We start from the raw sequence: 25,380 nt of genomic DNA, 5'->3' as shown, positions 1-25,380 counted from the left end.
AATAAAAGGGAGATATGCCCAAGGACAATCAAACCATTGTTTTCCCAGGGGTTCTTTATGATTCAAATAGAAGTACTTTTTACGAATTGAATGGATAAATGAATCCATTTTTTCCTCACTGAGCTCAGAATCCTTCTCAAGACAATATTCCCAGCAGCCATTACTAAATAAAAAAAGGAGATTCTCAAGATGAAACATTTGCCTAGACCAGTGGTCGGCAAACTCATTAGTCAACAGAGCCAAATATCAACAGTACAACGATTGAAATTTCTTTTGAGAGCCAAAATTTTTTAAACTTAAACTTCTTCTAATGCCACTTCTTCAAAATAGACTCACCCAAGCCATGGTATTTTGTGGAAGAGCCACACTCAAGGGGCCAAAGAGCCACATGTGGCTCTTGAGCTGCAGTTTGTCGACCACGGGCCTAGACTATGACTTTGATGTGATATCACTATTAAGTAACTTTTTATTGATCTCCATTTTCTCTGAATAAAGCCTTGGCTTCTTGTTATGGCATTCAAGGTTTTTCCTAAATTCATCCCAGCCCATCTTTCTAGGACCACACTCTTCCTCAAAGCTAGCCTCTGTTCTCTACTTTTTCCTAAACACAGACTCATTTCTCACATATTTTCATTTTGCTCAGGTCATTCCCTTTGCCTGGAATGCTCTTGTCCTTGTTTTATGTCATTTCTTGTACCCCCGGTCAACTCTTCCTGAAGCCTTCCCAGATGGCACTCATTGCTCCACCCATATGCTTTCTGTATGCATTTCCTATCATTGCCTTGTCTCATTTTCCCTTGAGCGGTAGTTATTTATGTACCTTTTTATTTCCAGGTAGATTGTGGGCCCCTGCAGAGCAAGAACCACATTTTTCAATTCTACTCTAATGCCTAGTTAGTGCCATGCATGTAGAAGGCATTTAAAATATGTCTGCGTGCCATATGACTTCACTCATATGTGGAATTTAATTAACAAACTGAACTACCAAGCAAATAGAGACAGACTCATAGGTACCAGGCAGGCAGCTCTGGGGATGTGTGTGTGGGGGGGAGCAGGTGGGGTGGTGGTGGAGGGATTGAGCAAAAACGGGGAAAAAAAGAGGGAAAACTAATGGACATGGACAGCAGTATGGTGATTACAGGGAGTAGTTGAAGGTGGAAGAGAGCATGGGGGGATAAATGGTGATAGAAAAAAAACAAAAGAAAAGAAGAAAAAGAAAATGTATGTGTGATAGAATGAATTGTCCCGTATTATTCACCTTTGAATTTTGCAGTGAATTGTGCTTATGATTCACAAAGACTAAGGGAGATCATTTCTATGTGACTCAGCAACTTGTTACTATATATATCTAAGGCCCTTCACAAGCCATCTATATCCCTCTCAGTTTCATCTTCCAATTCAGTCATGCCTTCCTAGAATCCCTGGAAACCAATTACAGCAGGCTGTGGCAGCCTTCCCCAAACCCTGGTGTGTTTTCACACTTCCATGTCTTTATTATCCTGGACTTTCTTTCTGACATGTCCTTTCTCCTTATCTAGCTAGCAAACTCCTAGTCATCCTTCAAAGTCCAGGTTAAATACCGCTGAACGCCATAAGCTTTCTCAATCCACCAAGACAAAATTAATTGCTCCCACTGTCTGGTTTTCATCAACACTTAAAACAATGACAGGTGCTCAATGACTAATTATTCTAACTGAACTACTTGCTCCAAGCACTTTGTTCAGGATACAGTCTCAGTTAGAGGGCGATTCACTGGTCAGCAACTCAGGCTCTGCCATTAATTTACTGAAGCAGAGATCCTTTGGTGAGGAAAAAGGCTGAGCAGGATTGAGGGGGCTGATGCCTCTGAAGCCTTATTTCTCTGTGTAGTGCTCTGAGTGTGTGCAAATGGTTAAAATAAGAAGGAAGGAGGGAAGAAGGGAAAGAAAGGAGGGAGGAGAGTGGGAGGGAGGGAGGACAGAAGGAAAGTAAGAAAGGAAGGGAGGGAGGGAGGAAGGGACTTGTGAGAGTAAGAACAGCCAAATTGTTCAAGCCTGTAATATGAGCACAGTTCATATTACTGTTAGAGCTTAATGCCAAAATGTCATGGACCAAGCTCATAATTTAGTTTATGGCTGATCTTTATAGTAATAAAAAAATCTAGAAAAAAGCTACCTGGCACCATTTGCTGAAGACGTTTTTTAATACTGTCAAATGATTCATAATTATAAAGGGGGAGTGCACGGTGTTTGCTCTGTAGTGGTTAGGCTGAGACTCATTAAGCACTTTCTGCATCCAAGAGTCCTGTTTTATGTAAACAAGACCTCTGAGGAAGATCTAGATGGGTAATAAAGATGAAAGGAAATGAAGTATATTAACGTGAGGACAAATTAATAACGGCCGCTCCATTCTCTACCAGGGAAATCAGGCACTGTGGGATAATTGCACTTTTCAAGGCAGAAGGGGACCAAAAATTTAGACAAAGCGATAGACAGAAGAAAGACAAAATCAGACAGGGTTCCAGGGTCACGCTGCTCTATGAAGATAGCCTATCCTTTGCAGAACTGTGATCATTGCACCCAGCCAGCCTCTGATGGGACCTGCAAGGCTTTGACCTGGCCACAAACAAAACCACCGTCAATGCTTTGCAGTGGTCACTGCTGTGGCGTGAACAAGCTTATGTTAGGGGACTGGAAGAGGAAGTAAGAGGAAGGTCGGAGAAGATGAGTGGTGAGATGGCAGGCCATGAAAAAAGAAAGGAAGATGGGTTGAACAGAATCACCATTTCATTTCTCTTCACATAAAACAGTGGGAGCCTGTGTGTTGTTGAGATTTGGTTGAAATGAATGTAGCGTTGTTGAGACAAGGCTGAGTTAACACAGGTGGGGCTGTTTTCATATCAGCAACTGACTGTCTGAATTCCTAGACAAGTATGTCAGCCGAACTGTTCCTGACTGACCAGAGCCCACACAGGTCACCGCAGGGTGCAGAGTGCCACGTGACAAAGGTACCTGTGGGGTCCCAGATCGTTCACTGGCTCAAGCTTACTTGTGCATAGTTGGCAGGAGAAGGGCTCCATGTCACTGAATTTGAGAAAGTGTTACAGCCTAAAGATGGCCTCTTCTCCTACCTAACCTTCAGGCCTTCACTCATTCCTGGAATGGGGTGTCTTGCTGCCAGCAGGTCTTAGAAAGAGTCTGCAGATTTCACACACATTCTGCTGAATGGCCCTGGGAGTAGGGTGAGGCAAGCCAGACTGAGGGCACAAGCTTTAAGGAGGCATCCAATCTCAGGTGCTTGCCCTGCACTTACATGACCTGGAGGATAAGTGCTTCCTTAAATTTTGCACCTGGGAGCCTCACTTAGCTCCCCTTATTCTATGCTCTAAAGACAGATGGATGAATTGTATTAGCCTTAGAAACCTCACAACCAGGTTTCTACAGCTTGATTGGGCTTCTCATATGTTTACTCTAAACTTCTCTTTCTTTTTACTGCTTAGAGTGGTATTTTAAAATGTATGGTGAGGGGACCACCTTGCTTTCTCATAGAGCTCAGAGTTGACCTAACAAAGGCTGAGGACCCGTCACAGAGCCATCTTGACTCATCCAAGACCAAAACGATCCCAGGGACTCAGGGGCTGTTCCAGCCTGGGCCGCCTTAGCAGGGCCCCGTGCTTGGTTTAATGCTCCTCTATCACAGCCTTGAAGTTCTTAACAATTTTTTAACAAGGGGACCCTCGTTTTTATTTTGCACTGAGTCCCAGTTTGGTCCTGGCTCTACTTAACAGAATAGATAAAAATATCTTGCATGTCAAACTCTCCGACCCCTTTAAAAACCCTTGCTGATCATTCTTGGAGTAGACACAATTTCTTAAAATAGCCACAAAACCCTGCGCCCCCATTTACCTCTCTGCCCCTCTATGGTGGCACTTTCCTTCTAGCTATTGCACTCTGGCCTTCTTGTAGTCCCAATTGTACTACATCCCATCTGCCTCTGGGCCTTCGCAATGGCCGTTTCCTCTGCCTGGAATATTCTTCTCCAAGCCACACCCCCTCAACTCTGGCTCTTACTGCTTGTCCTTCAGTTCTAAGCGCAGACCTTAATTCGCCTGAGCTGCCAGGCTGGATTGAGCCCACATGGCACATTCTCACAGTTCTCCTTTAGTATTCATGATGATTTCTAATATAATCTTTGTATGATTATCTAATTAATGTCTATTTCCATGTGATTCCAGATTAGGCAGCAACATTGTTTTGTTCACTTTCGCAGGTTCAAGGTCTAGCACTGTGCAGGGCACTTAGCAGGAAGGCACTCAATAAGCAGTTATGAAGTGGAAGAATAAGGAAGAGGCCCAGGGTCATCCTGCCTGGGAATGTGTGTGTGTGTAGGGAGGTGGGGGCTCTGTGGAGGTGGGAGGTAGCCCCTGGAAGGGACTGGGACAAAGCTGGGTGCCTTTTGGTTTCCAGCTTTGGTGTGTTTTCCAGACTCACATGCCCAATGTCTCTAATCAGAAGCTAGCTCAGCTCCAAACTAGCCTTTGGTGAAGAGACACAGTGGAGGAGCAAAGTTTAATTACATTGAATTCAGTGCCCTGATGACCAACCCTGAGATCTCAATAATTACAGTAACGTATACTGGGGTAGATATTTCTAATGAGCACAAGAGTTTTCAGTTTGCAGTGTGGTCTGTTATGTGTTTTAATTGGGTTGTCATCTCATCTCTTTCGCTCTTATTTAGTAGTACACTTCCCTTTCATCGCTTTATTCTCTTTGATAGACTTGTAAAAGCATTATATCTTTTCTAACTCTCTGGTATAGCTCATTTTTGTCTCCTTGCTTCCTTTATCTTTTCTTTTACAACCACCAAAAGTCATGTGCTCTTCTTTGATTTTCTTCTATGGTTTCACATTCCTTTATAGTAATTTTTTTACTTATGATCTTTGAAATATTCCTACAAGGTCAAAGTGACAGCTACTTGTTTCTTTGTTGAGAAGAAGAAAGTCAAGATTTTCTCTTGTCTGTAGGACACCCAACTTTCTTTACCCCGCGCCCTCCCCCCCACCCAATCCCACCTCCATCCCCAACATTTTATTCACTCAGGTCCTTATTGTTCCTTGTTTTGCTTCCAAAAAATAGAGTGACTTTCTACTACTTCTCTGTGTGACAGAGACTTAGGGCATATTTTTGGTTTCTTTTTATAAATCTTTTCTTCTTACAAGAAAAAAAAAAGACAAAGAAATTGTATTTTTCTAATCAACTATTCAGTTGTCTCAAGATATAATTTTATCATCAAAATGATCCACTTTTCACAGCCGTGTCAGCTATTAGCTGTTGGTATCATTAAATTCTCAGTGAGTATGACAAGAGACTGTTCTCCTTGCTTATCCCCACTGTGTCCCTGCTACCTTGGAACAGCCAGGAACACAGGCACTTACACACATTTGATTATTAATCTATTTCAATCTAATTATTAGCTAAATGGTAAGTAACTGATGGTTTAGGAAAAAAAGAAAATTTAGTGGAAACGCGTAATGTCGGATGGTTTGGGGTCTGAATAAAGGGTTAGGTTGGGCATTGATTGTTCTTACTCAGAGTCCAGAAAATTTAGCCATTCATCAGGGTGGTGAAATGCTTCTTTTTTGCTTTCTTAACTTTTTAAAAGTAAGTTTCACATCTTTCCAAATTTTGATGCAGAAAAAAATACTTTTCCTATTTCTCCCTTAACTATGTCCTACAATGTGTCTCTTTATTTGGCTTGCCTCTAGTTTCCTTAGCACAACTTGCAATGTCTTACTGTCTACATTCATTTATAAGTCTTTCTACTGACTTGACCAATCATTACCTGTGTGACCTTGGATAAGTTACTTAACCTTTCTGAACCTTGGCTTCCTTCTCTGTAGAATGCCAACAACAATATCTACATCCTAGTGGTGTTTGTTAATTTATCCATCCATTCATTTATTCAACAAATATTTCTTGAGCTCCTACTATGTGCTAAGTGCTACTCCATGTACCTGGAGGATACAGCAGTGAACAACATAAATCACAGCCTTCATGGAGTTAACATACAGAGGGCTAGAGAAACATATGCAAATCATTGTGCAATATGTTCAGATGTGCTAAGTTACTGTAGAAGAATAAAGCAGAGTAGGGGAGAAGGAGAATGACGGGGGAGTGGTAGGTTGGTTTCTCAGGGAGCAGATTCTGGGATAGAGACTCCTTAGAGAGTGCTCTCACAATGAACACCTGTGGGATCAGAAAGGCACAGGAGGGGAGAGGCCTCAGCTGACACCATGGGAAGCTCTGAAGCTGAGAGGACCTTTAAGGATTGACCCCAGTTGGGGCAAGGGTATTGGACATTTATACTCTGCTTTCATTGGCCAGGGGACATGCCTCTAGGAAGGTGGTTCTCTTCAGCCGAGGCGATTCCTGGAGAGAACTGTGAACAGGCAGTCAGTTGCCATCACGCCCAGCACCTGGGGGAATCGGTGCTTTGGTCCTGAAGGGGCTGAGCGCAGTGCATCACTGTGCCCCCTGCAGGTGGGAAGGGATGTGCTGTTCTGTATACAGTGATGAGGGAGGCTTTCTCTGATACAGTCACACTTGAAGAGAGGCCTGGGGAACTGGTAATTGAGCCTTGCAGATGTCTTGGGAAAGAGAGTACTAGACAGAGGGACCAAGAAGTGCTAAGGCTCTGAAGATGGAATGTCCTTGATGTGGTCAGGGAACCCAAAACCAGTGTGGCTAAAGAGGACTGGCCAATGCGGATAGCAGAGTGCTAGGAAATGAAGTCAGAGGGAGCCTCCGACCAGATCGCATAGGGCTTCACAGGCCGTGGTGAGGATTGCTGTGAGAATTACTTGACTTGATTCACACAAACTGCTTAGGAATGTGCCTGGCACGTGGTCAGTGCTCAGGGAAATTGCTGCCATCATCATCATCTCTCTCTGTGACCTCAACCTGTTAACCTTAAATGCCTTGCCTCTAACAAAAGCCCTGCTATACAGCTGGCACTCAAAACTTGTTTATTGAACCAAACATATTGTGTGTGTGGTTTTTTTTATTTTGTTTTGGTCTGCAGAACACTCTGCAGCCTCTGTCTGCACCTGTTTCAGAGGTTAATCAGCTCCTGAAGAATAAAGGGACCCAGCTGTGTAACTGATCTTTCCTTGTGCCCTGTCCAGCCCGGTGGTGCCTGGAGGCTTGTGATGTGGCCTCCCACACACTGGCCCTATTTCTGCCCAGGACCACCACCACTCCACCGCTCTACTCATTGCATAATCGCATGGTTAGGATAATGATGTTCTGTGCCCACAGAAGAATTATCTTGTGATACTGTCATAGTCGGACTCCTAAGGCCTGGCATATGACCTTTTTATATAGTTTTCCCTTAAAAATTTAGTCATTTTCAAATTCAACTTTATCAGACATTGTGTCTGATCTATACTTAGTTATGTACAGGCTGTTTCTTTCAGCAAAGAGAGAGACAGTCACAGTGCTTTGAGAACTGTTAAACATCATATCCTATATACACTTGAGTAGAAGGTGGCCCCCAATATAAATGGATCTGATACTTTTAGCTGTTTTGAACATATAAACTTTTAAGCCAAATTTTTGGCCAATTTGAATATATACACTTTTGAGATATAATAAAAGCAGGCAATTGCCTACTTATAATTTAGATAACATGCATATTTAAAATTACATGCATAAATATTCATTTAGAAAGATTGTTTTTTTCCACTCACACATTTCATGAAACAGTTTTATTCAGATTCTTCATGAGCAACTGACATTAGTGTCATTTTCTTCATGGAGCCATCTTTCAATTCCTCAAGTACAGTTTTCAGAGCACATCATCATCTGTCAATTTTTAAATTCAGGATTTGTGCTGTCGTTATCAATTTAGTATAAGCCATGGCCACCTGTTCATTAAATAATAGTTTTTTCCTCACAATCTTTTCAAAGATGTATATTTGTGACCTTGTAAAGTAACCATTTAATGTATGCTTTAAAAATCTTGTTCAAAATAAAATTGACCACCTTACACCCATTAGGATGGCTGCTATAAGAAAAATTCTCATAAAATCATAAATGTTGGAAAGGATGTGGGGAAATTGGAACCCTTTTGCACTGCTGGTGGGAATATAAACTGGTACAGATAATGTGGAAAATAGCATGGTGGTTCCTCAAAAATTACCATATGATCCAGCAATCCCACTGCTGGGGGTAAACAAAAAGAATTGAAAACAGGTCACAAAGAGATATTTGCACACCCATATTCATAACAACATTATTCACAGTAGCCAAAAGGTGGAAGTAACCCAAATGTTCATTGATGGGTAAATGGCTAAACAAAATGTGGTATATTCATACATACAGCTCTCTCTCTCTCTCTCTCTCTCTCTCTCTCTCTCTCTCTCTCTCATTATTCAGCCTTAAAAAAGAAGGAAATTCTGACACATGCTATAATGGATGAACCTTGAGGGCATTATGCTACATGAAATAAACCAGACACAAAAGGACAAATACTGTATGAATCCACTTATATGAGGTACTTATAATAGTCAAATTCAGAGATAGAAAAAATGGTAGTTGGCTAGGGCTTAGGGGAAGGGGGAATAAGGAGTCAAAATTTAAAAGGTTACAGAGTTTCAACTTTTACAAAATGAAAACTGTTCTGGAGAGGATGGTGGTGATGGTTGTACAACAATGTGAATGTATTTAATGCCACTGAACTGTACACTTAAAATAGTTAAGATGCTATATTTTATCTTATGTATATTTCCTCATAATTAAATAAATAGAAATAAAACAAAACAAAATAAAATTGAACATTTATGTTATGAGATCAAGTCCTTTGGAATAATTACTACATCTGTTAACTTTTTTTTATTATTAACTTAAAAAACAAACTGATTCAGCCAGGTAACCATGAAAAACACCCAAAGTAGGCATTGGTTGAGGTAAGTTCAGGAAAATGTGTCTTTCCCTCTGATGTTCAAAATAACTAAAGAGCTTTCTAAAAATTGAGAGGGTTTTCAATAACTTAATAAACATTTTTAGAAGAATAATTTTTAAAAGTCTTTATTGTTGAAAGTATTACATATGTCCCCTTTTTTCTTCTATTGTCTCCTTATAGCCCACTCCTACCCTCCGCCCCAGTCCTCCATCACCCTAAGGCCTGTGTCCATGGTAGAAGGATAATTTTTTTTAACAAATAAAAGCATCTAATATTACAATTGGACCTGTATAGTAAATAGAAAATTTACAGTTGAACCATACAAAATTGCCTCCACTCAACAGTTTTTTATCTATAAAAGTGTCAAATTCATATGTTGAACCTAATTAAATTATTTTTCTGTGACATCAAGAATTAGAAAAGTATAATTAGATTACAGAACTAGTCTTGGATATTTATTCCTTGGTTCAAAATTTAAATTTTTGTAGACAAGTTGTAAATTGCTTTTGATTATAAGCCATGTATTGTCCCTAGAGGAAGCAACTGAAGCTCAAACTTTGTTAATTTCTTTAAAATAAAAATAAGTTATAACAGAGTATATCTGATAAGTAGCATTTCATTTTGATTAAAAAGTTGTTTTAAAATATCTCCCTTCAAATACTAAACTCATTTCCCCTAAGAACGGGAACAAGACAGGGATGGCCACTTTCACCACTCCTATTCAATATAGTACTGGAAGTGCTAGCCATAGTGATCAGACAAGAAGAAGAAATAAAAGGCATCCAAATTAGAAAAGAAGAAGTAAAACTGTCCTTATTCACAGATGACATGACACTATACATAGAAAACCCCAAAGATTCTATCAAAAAACTACTAGACCTAATAAATGAATTCAGCAATGTAGCAGGATACAAAATTAACACCCAGAAATTTTATACACCAATAATGAACTCACAGAAAGAGAAATGAAAAAAACAATCCCATTTACCATTGCACCAAAAAAATTAAGTTTATACCTAGGAATAAACTTAACTAAGGACATAAAAGACCTGTACTCGGAAAACTACAGGACATTAAAAAAGAGATAGAGGAAGACATAAACAAATGGAAGAACATACCATGTTCATGGATTCATAGAATCCACATCATTAAAATGTTCATACTACCCAAAGCAATCTACAGATTCAATGCAATCCCCATTAAAATACCAACGGCATATTTCAAAGATCTAGAACAAACTCTCTAAAAATTCATCTGGAATAAAAAAAGACCCCGAATAGCCACAGCAATCCTGAGAAAGAAGAACAAAGTTGAAGGGATCACAATACCAGATATCAAGCTATATTACCAAGCCACTGTTCTCAAAACTGCCTGGTACTGGCAAAAGAACAGACATATAGACCAATGGAACAGAACAGAGAACCCAGAAATTGACCCAAGCCATTATACTCAATTAATATTTGACAAAGGAAGCAAGAGCATACAATCGAGATAAGACAATCTCTTCAATAAATGGTGCTGGGAAATTTGGTCAGATACATGCAACAAAATGAAACTAGATCACCAACTTATACCATACACAAAAACAAACTGAAAATGGCTAACGGACTTAAATGTAAAACAGAAACCATAAAAAAATCCTACAAGACTCCATAGGCAGCAAAATAGCAGACATATGTCATAGCAATATCTTTACCAACCACAGCTCCTAGGGCAATGGAGATTAAGGAGAAAATAAACAAATGGGATTATATCAAAATAAAAAAGCTTCTTCACAGCAAAAGAAACCATCAACAAAACAATAAGAAAGCCCACTGCATGGGAGAACATATTTGCCAATGATATTTCAGATAAGGGTTTAATCTCCAAAATTTACAGAGAACTCATACACCTTAACAAAAGGAAGATAAACGATCCAATCAAAAAATGGGCAAAGGACCTAAATAGACACTTTTCGAAAGAGGACATACAGAAGGCCAAGAGACACATGAAAACATGCTCAAAGTCACTAATCATTCGAGAGATGCAATCAAAACAACGAGATACCATCTCACACCTGTCAGAATGGCTATCATCAACAAATCAACAAATGACAATGCTGGTGAGGATGCGAAGAAAAAGGAACCCTCGTACCCTGCTGATAGGAATGTAGACTGGTGCAGCCAATGTGGAGAACAGTATGGAGTTTCCTCAAAAAATAAAAAATGGAACTCCCATTTGACCCAATGATCCCACTTCTAGGACTATATCCCAAGAAACCAGAAACACCAATTAGAAAGGATATATGCACCCCTATGTTCATAGCAGCATAATTTACAATAGCTAAGATTTGGAAAAAGCCTAAATGCCCATCAGCAGATGAGTGGATTAGAAAACTGTGGTACATCTACACAATGGAATACCACGCTGCGGTAAAAAAGAAGGAATTCTTACCATTTGCAACAGCATGGATGGAACTGGAGAGCATTATGCTAAGTGAAATAAGCCATTCAGAGAAAGATAAATATCACATGATCTCACTCATATAACGATCAACATAATTTGATGAACAAGAATAGATCCAGAGACAAATGGCGGGGGGGAGGGAGGGGCAGGTAGAGAGCAACCGAAGGACTTGTATGCATGCATATTAGCATAACCAATGGACACAGACCCTGGGGTGGTGGAGGCTTGCCCAGGGTGGGAATGATTGTGTGTAGGGGGAGGGGGAGTCAACTGGGGAAAAAGGAGACATATGTAAAACTTTAGACAATAAAAATAAATAAATAAATAAATAAATAAATAAATAAATAAATAAATAAAAGTAATTGAAAGGAAAAAAAATATCTCCTTTGTCCAAAGAATAAAAATTAAAAGATTACACTTGTCACTTTGAACATTAACTCTTTGAAAAGGATGCCAACCTGAGGATTAAGAGCCAGCACTTTCCCCTCTGCTTATGACTCAAGGACACAAAGTGGGGAGAATGTGGTGCAAAATGCCCAGGGTATAAAAACCATTCACCCTTCCTTTGGTAGATAGATCACTTCCACAAATGAATAATCACTCCATTTTTAGTTCATTCCTTTATTTCCTTTTGAAAAAACAACAAAAAAAAAGCCAAACATACAGAAAACTCTGAAGATCAATATATTACCTAGATTCACCAATTGTTCACTTGTGTCATAGTTCTCTCTCTTCTATATATACTAGTTACCTGGTGCATGAATTTGTAAAGGAAATTAATTAGAAGGTGGCTGGCGGGGTGGGACTAGGCGAGATGGGCCAGACATGCCCTTGAGCCAACCTCCCGTGGTCCCTCCCTGGTGTCTGCGGAGTGAGCTGGGTCCCTCTGGCAGGTGGGGTCCCTCGGCCTGACCTGTGGGAATCGGGCCGCAACCAGCTCTCCGACATCCCTCGAGGAATCCCATAGGGCAAGAGGGCACTCTGCAAAGTTGCTGTCATACAGGGTGTGGAACGCAAACGCCAAGTGTTCAGTAAACCATATTAGGGCCGACAGTGCCTCAGCAACAGCATAACCCATGGCCAAACGTGGAATCGGGTGGCCCCACAAGGAATCGGGCTCCCTCCTCTCTGGTTTCAGGGTGTGTCACCCAAGAACCACAGGTGCCAAGTCACTGCAGCTCAGCAGCTCCTGCGTTGAGCATCTGCCCCCTGGTGGTCAGTGTGTGTCACAGCAACCAGTTGGATGGTCGGACACCTAGCATATTAGCCTTTTATATATATAGATTATATGTATGTATCTATACACATACATAAACATTTCTCTTTTATATTTGAACCTTTTAAAAAAGATGTTCTTATAAATTAAAAAAATGTTTATTGATTTTAGAGAGAGGAAGTAAGAAAGAGAGAGAGAGAAACATTGATTTATTGTTCCACTTATTTATGCATTCATTGGTTGATTTTTGTATGTGTCCTGATTGGGAATCAAACCCATAACCTTGGTGTATCAGGAAGATGCTCTAACCAACAGAGCTACTTGCCAAGGCCTGAACCTTTTTTTATTTCCTGACCATTTTATTTAAAAATATATATTTTTATTGATTTCAGAGGGGAAAAGGGGAGAGATAGAAACATCAATGATGAGAGAGAATCACTGATTGGCTGCTCCCTGCACACCCCCTACTGGGGAACAAGCCTGCAATTGGGATGTGCCCTGACCAGAATTGAACCTTGACCTCCTGGTTCATGGGTCAATGCTCAACCACTGAGCTACACTGGCCAGGCCTATTTCCTAATCATTTTAAAGTAAGTTCAGATATCATGACATTTCATCTCTAAATACATCAGCACACATCTCCTAAGAAAAACATTCTCCTATATAACCAAAACACCATTATCACAGACAAGTATTAAGTTATTGTTATAGTAATATTATCTAATATACTGTATAGTCTATATTAAAGTTTGCCCAATTAAATATATTCTTTATAACTTTTAAAAAATCTAGGATCCTCTTAAATGTCATTCCATTACATTTAGTGGTCATGTCTCTTTTAGTCAGTGTTCATCTAGAACAATTCCTCCTCCCTACCCTTGAATTTTTTATTATTTTTTTTTATTACAGTGACATTATGAGAGTCCAGGCCCATATTTTGGACTTTACTTGCTAATAGATCCAGGTGAAACCTTTTAATCAGAATACTACACAGGTTAGAATGTCTCCCTTTTTTTTTTTTTTACATCAGGAGGCTCTTAATGTCAATTAGATATTAAGCTTGATTACTTGTTTAAGGTGTTTTGTGTTGATTCTCATCAACTGTAGCTTTTGAAAGTGTTTTCTGTCCTTGTGCACACATTTGGTGAAGTTTGTAGCATCAGACTACATAGAAGATCACGTCTGGCATGTTATGTCTATGTATCTCATATGGCAAACTATCGTTAGCTTGTGTAAACAGGTTTATTTATACTGATAAATGATGAATTAGTAATTCACTGATGACATTAGTAATACGTGACTCTCCAAAAGATTGAAAAGGACTACAAAATTGAAAGGCCTGTCTAAACTGCCTGGCAAACTGAAAGAATGCTTGGAGATTCCCATTCATTCTTCCTCTCTCTCATCTCTCTCTCTTTCTGATTCCTTTTATTAAGACCATCTCATTCTATTTACCTCTAGCAGTGGTTCTCAACCTTTCTAATGCCGCGACCCTTTAATACAGTTCCTCATGTTGTGGTGACCCCCCAACCCTAAAATTATTTTCGTTGCTACTTCATAACTGTAATTTTGCTACTGTTATGAATCGTAATGTAAATATCTATCTTTTCCGATGGTCTTAGGAGACCCTGCTAGCGGTTCTCAACCTGTGGGTCGCAACAGGTTGTGACCCACAGGTTGAGAACTGCTGCTGTAGAGCCTAAGACCATCGGAAATAATTTTATGGTTGGGGGTCACCACAACATGAGGAACTGTATTAAAGGGCATTAGAAAGGTTGAGAACCACTGACCTATAGGTTCCTTTAGTTTCAACCTATTCTGTAAAGAATAGACTTGTAGAAGAAAGAACTTGTAGAAAAACATTTAAACTCAAATCTCTTTTTCCACCATAGTTTTTAGCTGATGAATATTTTTTATGTTTGACAGAATTTTCTGTCCACATCCTAAGAACTTTGTTAAAATAACTTTTTCCCCCCAATATAAATCCCTAGAGTAATCCACCATCCATTGCTTTGTGTTCTGGGGAACAGCTGACCTTGGTTAGAAATTAATTTATTACTTCCTGTTTCCTTTACATCTCCCACTTCCCTTCCCACCTCCTTTCTCTAATAATGACACATAAAGTTAATGAGTACTGGTCATTAAAGGGCCATTTTAGAACAAGTGAGTTGGGTATTGAATGCCCTGGACCTAAACTTTGCTCGGAGAAAGGACAGCTGAATAATGACAAAATGGGATTCCAAATCATAAACCAAGGGTGTCTTTTCTAATTATGAAATCAAACATATTTTACTTAGCTCACTTTTATACTTTCACTTACTTAGATAAACAAAGGCCACAACTTAAATCTTTTTAATGAAATAGCTTAAAATAATAAGGGAAATTTAAAATATTTATTTCTAATTTATTATATAGTGTCCAATTTTATCCTCACAAGAGTTTCAAGTTAAAAGTAATCTCTTGTTTTATAAGTAATCAATTAAAGGAATATTAGAAAATGTAGATAAATAAGAGGAAAAACAATTCAGAATCCCGTCACCATCAAGTAGGACCATTGTCAATACCTTGGACATGTCCTTCTAGATGGGATCATGGAGACATATTCTTTTATAACCTGATGTTTCTTTTCATGTATTAATCTATTTTGGATATCTTTCTAGTTCATACAAAGTAATTGTAGCAGATGCTGTGATGTACCACCCAGATTCCCCTTCAGGACTAAAAGCCATATTTACCCAAATGTCAGCTACTGGCAGAGAGCCCTTAGCCCTCAGCTCTCTTTAGAGCTGTTGGATGAAGGTATTTGCCTTGCCCAAGGGCACACTTCTTTCCATTAGTTTGGCTTCCAAATACTGAAAGATGCTGGGAAATAAAGGCCAGCCTCCCTAGCCCTGATCTAGACATGCCTGAAGGGTTATTCCCGCTTCAGAATTCCCTGTGGGGTAGGTTGAGACCTTCAGTTGGGACTGCATCACAACCTCACTTCTCCCTCCAGTCCTACCCAACCCATTACTTCCCTTCCAGAGACATGATCCCAAGAATACTTCCATATCTGCCTCGAAAATGCTCTTCTCCGTCTCAGAGTTTTTTTCTGGGGAACCCTACCTATAACAGTTGATGTTGGGAGTGGCCTGAGGAAGCAGTGGTGGTGGAGTGTAGGAAGCAGAGCACTGTTAAGGTTTTCACAAGGATAGTGAGCTGGGATGGGATAATGGTAGAAGAAAATGCACCCGCTAGTGAGACATTGCAGGTGTTGATAAATATGGGAGAAATAACATAAAGGCTAGTGGAATTGAGTGACCATTGCTAAACTCAACTAACACTTCAGGAGAAGCTAATAAAGGCTGAAGTGATTATCTGACAGTTAAAGGATAAGAGTGATAGCCGCAGGTCTTCCTTGGTAGCCTATAACAGGATCCTCTGTAGCCAGAGGCTATAGAAAGCTAAGGACAAAGACTGGGATTTAGTCATAAAATTCACAGAGCGCTAAAGAAAGTTTAATTCTTAATTGAGGCAGGTAAGCCAAGAAAGAATGAGTCCCTGACATGTGGGATGCAGACATCTAGGTTGATAACCACTGCCCGCCCCCACCCAGCGCCACCCCCCTACAATGTTGTATCTCAGATTCCTCTGAACTCCTAACTAGCAGAAGTGGTTTACTCTTCCCTCTTCCAGGTGAGCACTGCCTCCTTGCTTGAAGATGCTGCAAAGCTCAGCCAATGGTTGAGCATTGATCCAAGAATTAGGAACTCATGTTTTGATTCAGGGCACATGCCTGAGTTTTGGGGTGGATCTCCAGTAGGGAGCATGCAGGAAGCAACTGATCCATGATTCTCTCTCATCATTGATGTTTCTATCACCCTCTCCCTCTCTGAGATCAACAAAAATACATTTTTAAAGATGCTTCAGAGACCTTCCTCCTGCAAGAGAACATGCGCTTTCCTTAAAGTCTGTCCCCAATTCCTGGTGATCAAGACAACAAGGGTTAAGTCACAGCATAATCTGAATGGGAACATTCTGTGTCTAGTAAGGGAGGAAAGAGATTGTACCCCAAAGGAGCTAACATGTACCATCAGAACCTGGGAGAGTATGCAAGAAACTGGTTTTCAGGCATGCTGGATTGGGGTGGGGTCAAGGCACAAGGTGGAGTCATGAAACAAAGTTGGATTAAGGCACATTTATTGATTTGAGAGTACTTTCCTAGGATAAAGGATTCGACACTCTGGCAAGGACACTAAATCATGGTGCAAATGTGCTGACAGGACGGCACCTAGAAACATGGAAAAGAAATGGTCCACACTAAGTGAGACAGAAATGGCAGAATTGCCATAGCAGGTGGTAGGAGGAGAAATGAAAAGGCCCAGAGAATTGGGCATGCTACAGCGTGTCTACTGTGTAAGATGACTATGTTTCATGGGAGAGTTCAGAGGCTTCACCATTTACCAAAGCAATGAGCATGCTAGTGAGAGGCCACCATCACCCCTAAGAAGTTCATCCAGCTGAGGGCTCATGGTAGGAGATGCTTTTCAAACTGGACTCACTGATAGCAATGAGGATGCGGTTAGGTGCTTAACCATCAGAGGCCAAGGTCACAGTGTGGTCAGGGGGGCCTTCCTCTCAGAATGTTATGTAGTTGGGTAATAGAACATAGTATCCCTGGGGACAAAATAGACAGGCAGCCAACAGGGTGCTACTCAAGGTGTTCAATCAAAGGAAATCAAGAATGGATGATCAGGTTGCTGAGGGCAGTCACCTTAATAAATAGTTACCATCTCTTGCCTGCTTTTCTGGCCCAGAGAAATCTCCAACTGAAGGAGGTACCATTCTCAGGATGAAGGATTTTGATTTGTCATGATAAATGCATGGTAATTGTTCCCCAGTCCTTCTTCAAAGAGACCTATGGCCACTTTGGTGAGCATATACTAGAAAAGGGGAATGCCTAAGCATAGGGTCCTAACTTAACATTGATCCTCAGAGACTTGAAGTATCATATGAGGGCATAAGGAGGCCAAGAAAGAAACAGAATCCTGGCCCAACTCTGGCTCGTCACGGGTCCACTGGACCCCCCTCAGTGGTCATTTTCTTATCCCTAAATGTACAATGGGAAAAGATATACTTTATATTTGGCAACGTCCCCATATTGGCTCCTTTGCCTTTGGAATAAGATCTGTCATAGTGGGAAGGCCAAGCAGAAGCTATGAACCATGCATTCCACTCTCAGACAAAATAATAAATCAAAGACAAAATTACATCTTAGCCAACTTTATAGACTAAACGATGCTGAAGTGGTGGGCCCCATCATATCTGCCCCCTGAAAAAAACAGATGGATGCTAGAGGACGCAGGGGACTATAAACTCAACTGTGTAGTAGCCACAATTGCAGCTACTATGCCAGATGTGGTATTTTTACTACAGCAGATTAACAAGGCCTGGAGTACATGATATGTGGCCATTGATATGGCACATATGTTCTTTTCCATCTCTATAAGAAAAGGGGATCAAACACAACATTTAAAATGGACAACAGATTACATTTATAATCTTGACCTAGGGTCCATTAATGCTCATATCCTCTATCACAAGATAATCTGAAAAATCTTGAATGGGTGGACTTTTCTGGCAAGCATCACACTGATACACTAGAGTGATGATATAATGCTTATCAGATCAAGGAGCAAGAAGTGGCTGATCTTCTGGTCAGGCACATGCCCTCTAGAGAGTGAGCGATAAACCTCACAAAGTTTCAGGCCACTTAGTGAAGTGTTTGAGAGTGCAGTTCCCTTCAAAATTAAAAACAAATTATTGTATTTTGCATCTCTCACAAAGGAGAAAGCATAATATCCCACAGGCCTCTGGGTTCTGGAGGCAGCATATTATACATCTGAGCATACGGCTCTGATTCACATATCAGAAGACACAAAGGTTACTGGCTTAGAGTAAAATCAAGAACAAGTTCTGTAGCAGGAAGACCAAGGCTATGGTCCAGCCCTGCCTCTTAGGTTTTACAACCTAGCAGGCCCTATGGTTTTAGAGATGTCATGGTGGGAAAGGACACCATTTGGAGTTTATGACAGGCCCCAGTGGAAGAGTCACAACACAAGGCCCTGGGTTTCTTAATAGTAATCCATCCATAGTGGAGAATTATATACCTCTTAAAAAACAGCTCCAACCTTGTGCCCTGAGAGTGCTTGGCCATAAGACACCAAGTGACCAAGCCACCAGAACAGCTCATATTGAGCTGGGCCCTGTCAGACCAATAAGTCATAAGGTGACATAAGCCCAGCACAACCACTGCATGATGCAAGTAGCACATTCAGGATCAAGCATGAGTAGGGCTAGAGAGCATAAGCAAGCTGTACAAGGTGGCTCACATCCATGTCACCCACTCGTGTTCTCTACCACATCTTTCTCCCTCAGCTCATATATGGCTCCTTATGACCAACAGACAGAAGAAAAAAGCCCTCTTTGGATCATGAATGTGTCAGCATAGTATGTGTATGCCAATTGAAAAGGGACAGTAGCTGAACTACCATGCACTCAGGGGTGGCAGAAAATTCTTCCAGTGGCAGAGATTAGGGTGGAATATCTGGTCACCTACTTTGTGTGGAAAGAGAGTGGCCTGAGATTAGAATACGCACAGACTCATAGCCAGTGGCAAATGCCTTAGCCAGCTGGTCAGGATCCTAGAGGAAGAAAGATTGGGAGATAGGAGACAAGCAGTAAAGGCATGTGGGTCAGCATGGCGATGAACATGCAGTGCAAAGACCTTTGGATCACATGTCAATGAATGCCCACCAGAGAGCACCCACCGTGGAAAAGTAGGCAGAATGACTCGACCAATTGATACCAATCAGCTTCTGTCATCACCCTGGTGCTGGCACAATGAATGCATGAACATAGTAACCATGGAGACAGGGATGGAGGCTAAGAGTGCAAAGGAGGAGTGAGCAAGCAAGAATATGGCTCCACGCAGAGAGGGCGGGGGAAGAAGTTTCCCCAGCTAAGAAAGCAGCCCTAGAGAGATGTTAGAACTTAAATGTCTAGTGAACTGAATTGAAAGAAACAGAAATTTATTGTGTTTTTCTGTGGACCTGTGTTAGGGTTAGGGATCCCCACATGATCTCACCAACCAAAGACAATATAGCTCCTGTTGCCAAATGCCCAAGCTGTCTGTAACAGCCACTCGTGGCAAGTTGACCCCTTGCACCTTCTACACTAGAAAGAGTAGCATTCATCTTGACTGGGCGAGACAAGTGGTTGAAATAGGGGTTTGTCTTCAGGATCTCAGCCAGAAGCTTATAATGTGAAAGCTTATAATGTGTTTGATCTGACTCTATAGCACCCCCAATAACATCACATCAGACCAAGGAACCCACTCTACAGACCCATGGTATCCACAGTCATATTACATATTGCACCACCCAGAAGTTGCCAGCCTGATAGAATAATGGAACAAGTTGAAGTTACAGTTGAAGTGTCTCCTTGGGGGTGCTTTTGAGGATGGGGACCATCCTTGAAAATGTAGTGCTCCCTTTAAATCAACATACTTGCATGATGAATGTCTCAATAGGTAGAATACATGAATAAGGAACCCAACGGGTGGAAATAGGAGTAGTCCTGCTCACCATCACTCAGTTACACACTGGGGATTTTGTGCTTCATGTCCTTCCAACTCCAAGCTGTTCAGGTCTAAAGATCCTGGTTCCCAAAAGAAGAATACTTCTGGCCAGAGGACACATTTGTCCTGTCGGGTAACTGACTCTATGCTCACTGAACACCCTTATAAAATAGCCATAACTTCTACACTTGAGTCAATCTTTATCCTTCTTTCTTCTTTCTTCTGCACGACACTTATCACCATCTAAATCATATTGCTTATTTATTTATTTACTTGCACATTGTCTTTCTCTTCTGCTAGAATGTAAATTCCAGGAGGGCAGAAACATGTACTTGTCCTCAGCTGAGTCATCAGTGCCTAGGGAAGCACTGGCCACATTGAAGGCCACATCAACAAATATTTGCCAAATGAATGAATGACTCTACAGTGTAATTTTTTGTGGGTGGGTAGTATTCAAGAGTAAGTATGCATCATCATTTATTTAACCAGTCACATTGCTGGGCAGTTTGTTTTCCTTATATCTTTTCTCCAATGAAATAATGACAGGTAAATCTTCATGTATATTACTTCCATAAGATACATTCCAAGTAGTGCAATTTGCTGACACACACATATAACCTTTAGTTTTTCAGATATATGTGATGCCTCATGGATTTGTTTTAAAAGTATTATTATATATGCAATTCAGATTTAGCTCTTCTCTTGTCAAATAGACTGTTTGACTCCATATAAAATCATATTCTGACCTGGCATCCTTCAACATTTCATATAAGAAGTCCAACCATTTCAGAATGTCAAAATTTATTTTTCATTGTGTAGAGGTCTCTAGCCCTAATTCTAACTGAACCCCACAGCAACACTTCATAAACCCAATTAGACATTTCAGTTCACCATTTCACTCATGCTCCTCTCTTGCCTGGTGAACTATTTTTTCCTCTAGTCCTCTTTCCATAGAGTTACATCTTTGACTATTCATTCCCTCCTCCTTCCCCAAAACATAAATTTTTCTCCCCCAAAACTTAAATTATTCCCCCCACTTTATCACGTAGAGAATGCCCATTTCCTTATGAAACTGAGGCCCCATATAGAGACACAGGAGTTTGCTTTTAGCTTGTACTGCCTTCTTTAAATCTCAATAAGTTTGTGTCTTCCTACTGAGAGATTATCAGACTCTGATGCATAAAAAGACATTCCCTATTGGGCTTTCCCCCCCTTAAGTTCTTTCCTCAGAGCTCAGAGACAGACTTTAACATTCTCTCACTATCTGTACTGTGCAATTCTTTTCTTGGCCTTTCCCTCTATTTCAGCCTGAAATATATGTTCTTTATTTGTCTCTGTTTATTTCCCCACCCCCAAATCAATACATGGCTTTTATTGCATCTTTAAAATATCACAAATAAGTGTGACAAATCATTTGGCATCTTGCTGTTTCTATAACTGGACAACTTAAATCTTATTCATCAGCCTGCTGAACTTGTCCTTTTTCAGAAACATAGATACCATCCTAAATTTTCCTGATATACTTGTTTGTAACTGTTGTAGCTTGCTGAATCAAAGCAGCTGAATTTGGTAAAAGTTCAATGTCATTTCTTTCAAGAAGCAATTCATCTTTCTGGGCTTGAGATATTAAACAAGCAATGCCTGACCTCATTCAAACTCTGCAGATTCATTTTTCACTCAAGAAATTTCTGATTTCAACAAGAGAACCCTTCTCCTAAATAACAATGCTGATGGGGAGGTGAGTGTACACAGACCTCATCTTGTAACAGAAGCCCAGTGTGACACCCTTGATCATGTTCTGTGTATAACTGCAGGTAGTGCGAACCGTGGCCAGTTCCTTTCTATTTGCCCACCATTTGTCAACCCAGAGCCTCTTCTTTTTCTTTCCAAGGATATTGAGTTCTACATTGATGTGGTTGGAGTTCCCCTGCAGGGTGCCTCTGGGCCCTTCACAGTAACAGAGCATCCCTTCAGAGTGATGTCCATGTTTTCTGGGATGTTGACAGTCTGATTGCTGAGAATGGTCTTCATTCTTGTTGTAGATACAGAAAAGAGTCTGTTGATTATTTTTAAATTCCTACTCACCATCTCTTCCATTTTCTGAAGACTTCCCTCCATTATTTCATTCTTTTTACTGGTCCTTCACATCTGGCTTTAGCTTTGTAGAGATTACATCTAATTCTCTTTCTGTAGAGAGCAATGACCATAATTTACTCATTCATTCATTGAGCGAATATTATTGAGACTCTACTATCTTGAAGGAGCTGAATTGGGTCTTTAGAAACAGAAATTAAAGACATAGTTCCTGCCCTTTACAAGCTCAAAGTCTAGTAGGGAAAAAGATGAATAAACAAATCCAATTTGAGTAACAAGTCTATAAAGGGGCAATATAGGGTGAATTGAAGAGGGGCAATTAGTGGAAACTGAGGTGCAATGAAAAGGTAGAAAGGAAAGCATTGCACAACTGTTAACATCAGAGTTGTGTTTTGAAGCATGATTAGGAATAAGTCAGGAGAAGTGGGGTGTGATTATGATAGAGGGAGTACAGATTATAGGGAGGACCCAATATTTGTGTTAACATTGAGTCAAATCCTTCATAGCTGAATCACTTGACTATTCAGTGCAATCAGATGATTCCTTAAAGCATTGCTACAGGATATCTTTTTTTTTTATTGCATTTCTCATCTCAACTATAGCCTTTCTTGGCTAATGAATGAAAAGAACTTTACGTTATGTGATCCTATGTATTTTTTGATAGAGTCCTGTTTCTTATTTATCTTTCCCCTCCTCCACACCAAATCTAAACTAGTTTAATTTTTTTAACCTATTTCTTCATTCACAAAGACAACGAAAATGTTTTCATTGGTCTGTTGACTAGAATAACCACACAGTTCTGGCATCATCTCTTCTAATGTTTTCTAAACTTTGCATAAAAGTCTTCACTTTAGCAGTTTTTATTAATGCAAATAAATATGCCCCATGGGTTCATTCAAATGAATTGATAATCAGCCTCCCACATCTTTTGGTCTTTGGTTTCATAATGAAGCTGCCTTCAAAGGGGTCCTATCTTCACAGAATCCAAATGTTATTATTAATGTTGTTCTGCCCTCTTCCTTCTTCCTCCTTAACCTCCTCCTCCTTCCTCTTTTTCCCAACCTTTCCTCTCTTATCATAGCCCAAGCCACAACAGAGGCATGGAGCTCAGTAAATAACAAGGTGAGCCAGAGCATATGGTGGGAGCTGAAACTTGGAAAAGTGACACGGATGCAGGGTTGAGACAACCCCTTGATATAGACCCAGCTGAAGGCAACCTGAGGAACTCCAGTGGTAAAGGTAGAGTCTGGTATTTAGAGGGCATAGTGATGGATGATGGTAAGCCATCCAGGCAGGTGAGAAATTTGGCTGAAATTTTTATTGTCTTTATTATACACTAGAGGCCCGGTGCACAAAATTCATGCATGGAGGAGAGGGGGAGTTCCTCAGCCCAGCCTGCACCCTCTCCAATCTGGGACCCCTTGGGGGATGTCCAACTGCTGATTTAGGCCTGTTCCCACAGTTTACATAAATACATAGTAGAGTCTCAAAAATACATAGAATCACCTAACCTGAAGTTCTTTTCATTCATTAGCCAACTGCTGGTTTAGGCCCGATAAACCAGCAGTCAGACATCCCTCTCCCAATCTGGGATGACTGGCTCCTAACCACTCACCTGCCTGCCTGCCTAATCACCCCTAACTGCCTCTGCCTGCCTGCCTGCCTGATCGCCCCTAACTGCCTCTGCCTGCCTGATTGGCCCTAACTGCCCTCCCCTGTCAGCCTGATCTCATCCCTAACTGCTTTCCCCTGCTGACCTGATTGCCCTAAACTACCTCTGCCTGCCTGACTGCCCCTAACTACCCTCCCCTGCCGGCCTGTTCTCTCCCCCAAAGTGCCCTCCCCTGCCAGCCTGATTGCCTCTAACTGCCTCTGCCATGGCCCCCATCACCATGGCTTTGTCCAGAAGGAAGTTGGACGTCTGGAAGATGGCTGGTCAACCCAGTCTAATTAGCATATTACCCTTTTTTAGTATAGATAGATTATATAGGATAGGATTGCTTAAATTGCGGGGCCGGGGCGGGGGGGGGGGGGGAGCCTTTTCAGCAGGAGGAGATGCTCTTGGCAAACAAAAACACATAATCCCTATATCTGGACTGATGGCCAGCCAGATGCACTATACTGCCAAACCAGTCATTAAAAAATTGAATCACTTTCTTACACCTTACACCAAACAGCTGTTGCCCTTAAAACCTTTCCTCAGCCCCCACCTTAGGTTCTGCCTTCACATTCACCCAGAGTAGGTTCAGATTGGTCAGTTTCTATGCCAGTCAGCGTCAAAAGCTCCGCCTCCTAGGCAGCCATTGGCTCCTCGCAATTCACCCAGATTTGGTTCTGATCAGTTGGTTTCTATGCTAGTCAGCATCTCTGGGCCTATCTCCGGGCCTGATCATAGAGGCAGAGCTGATCAGCAGCAGCTCCAGGCTGCTGGTAAGCAGGCTTAACTGCTGACCTCTGGGAGAGAGAGAGAGGCTTGGCTGCTGGTGAGGCCCGGAGAGAGAAGCAGGGTCTGATCACCTGCTTTTCTCTCCAGGCCTTGCCAGCAGCCACTGCTGCTGCTGATCAGCTCCACCTCTCTCTCTATCCTAGAGGTCAGCAGTTCAGCCTGCTTGACTGCTGCGCATACAGCCTGGCGTTTGGTCGAGCCTTCAGTCATTTTGGATGTTACGGCCCTGGCTCTTTGTATATATAGATTATTGAGGAAGAATTTTTTGAAACATATAATACTAAGTCAGAAACCATGAATGTGGTATGTTTCCATTTATTCAGTCTTCTTTTATTTTTAATGCAGTTTTAATATTTTTTCCATAAAATGTATTGTACAGTCATTGTAAGATTGACTCCCATATACATTACAGTTCTTGTACTATTGAGAATGATACTTTATTTTCTAGTTGGTTATTGCTGGGATAGAAAAAGACTAATGATTTTTGTAAGTTGGTCTTGCATTAAGGCAAACTTGCTGAACTCTCAGAGTTTTAATAGTTTATTGATGCTGTTGGATTTTCTATGTAGGTGATCATATTGTCAGCAATTAATGACAATTCAATATCTTTTATTCCAATGT

General features: G+C 40.9%; 1 pseudogene across 1 annotated transcript; it reads right to left on the bottom strand.

Moving 5' to 3' along the window:
• Nucleotides 1–21,691: 21,691 nt before the first annotated feature.
• LOC307104284 (large ribosomal subunit protein uL6-like) lies at nt 21,692–22,250 on the bottom strand (annotated as a pseudogene). The gene has a single exon. The product of its transcript is annotated as a large ribosomal subunit protein uL6-like (transcript).
• Nucleotides 22,251–25,380: the final 3,130 nt, after the last annotated feature.

Source organism: Cnephaeus nilssonii (assembly GCF_951640355.1).
Source record: "Cnephaeus nilssonii genome assembly, chromosome: 1".
In the NCBI taxonomy this organism is placed as follows: domain Eukaryota; kingdom Metazoa; phylum Chordata; class Mammalia; order Chiroptera; family Vespertilionidae; genus Cnephaeus; species Cnephaeus nilssonii.
This window is presented reverse-complemented; position numbering and strand designations above follow the sequence as displayed.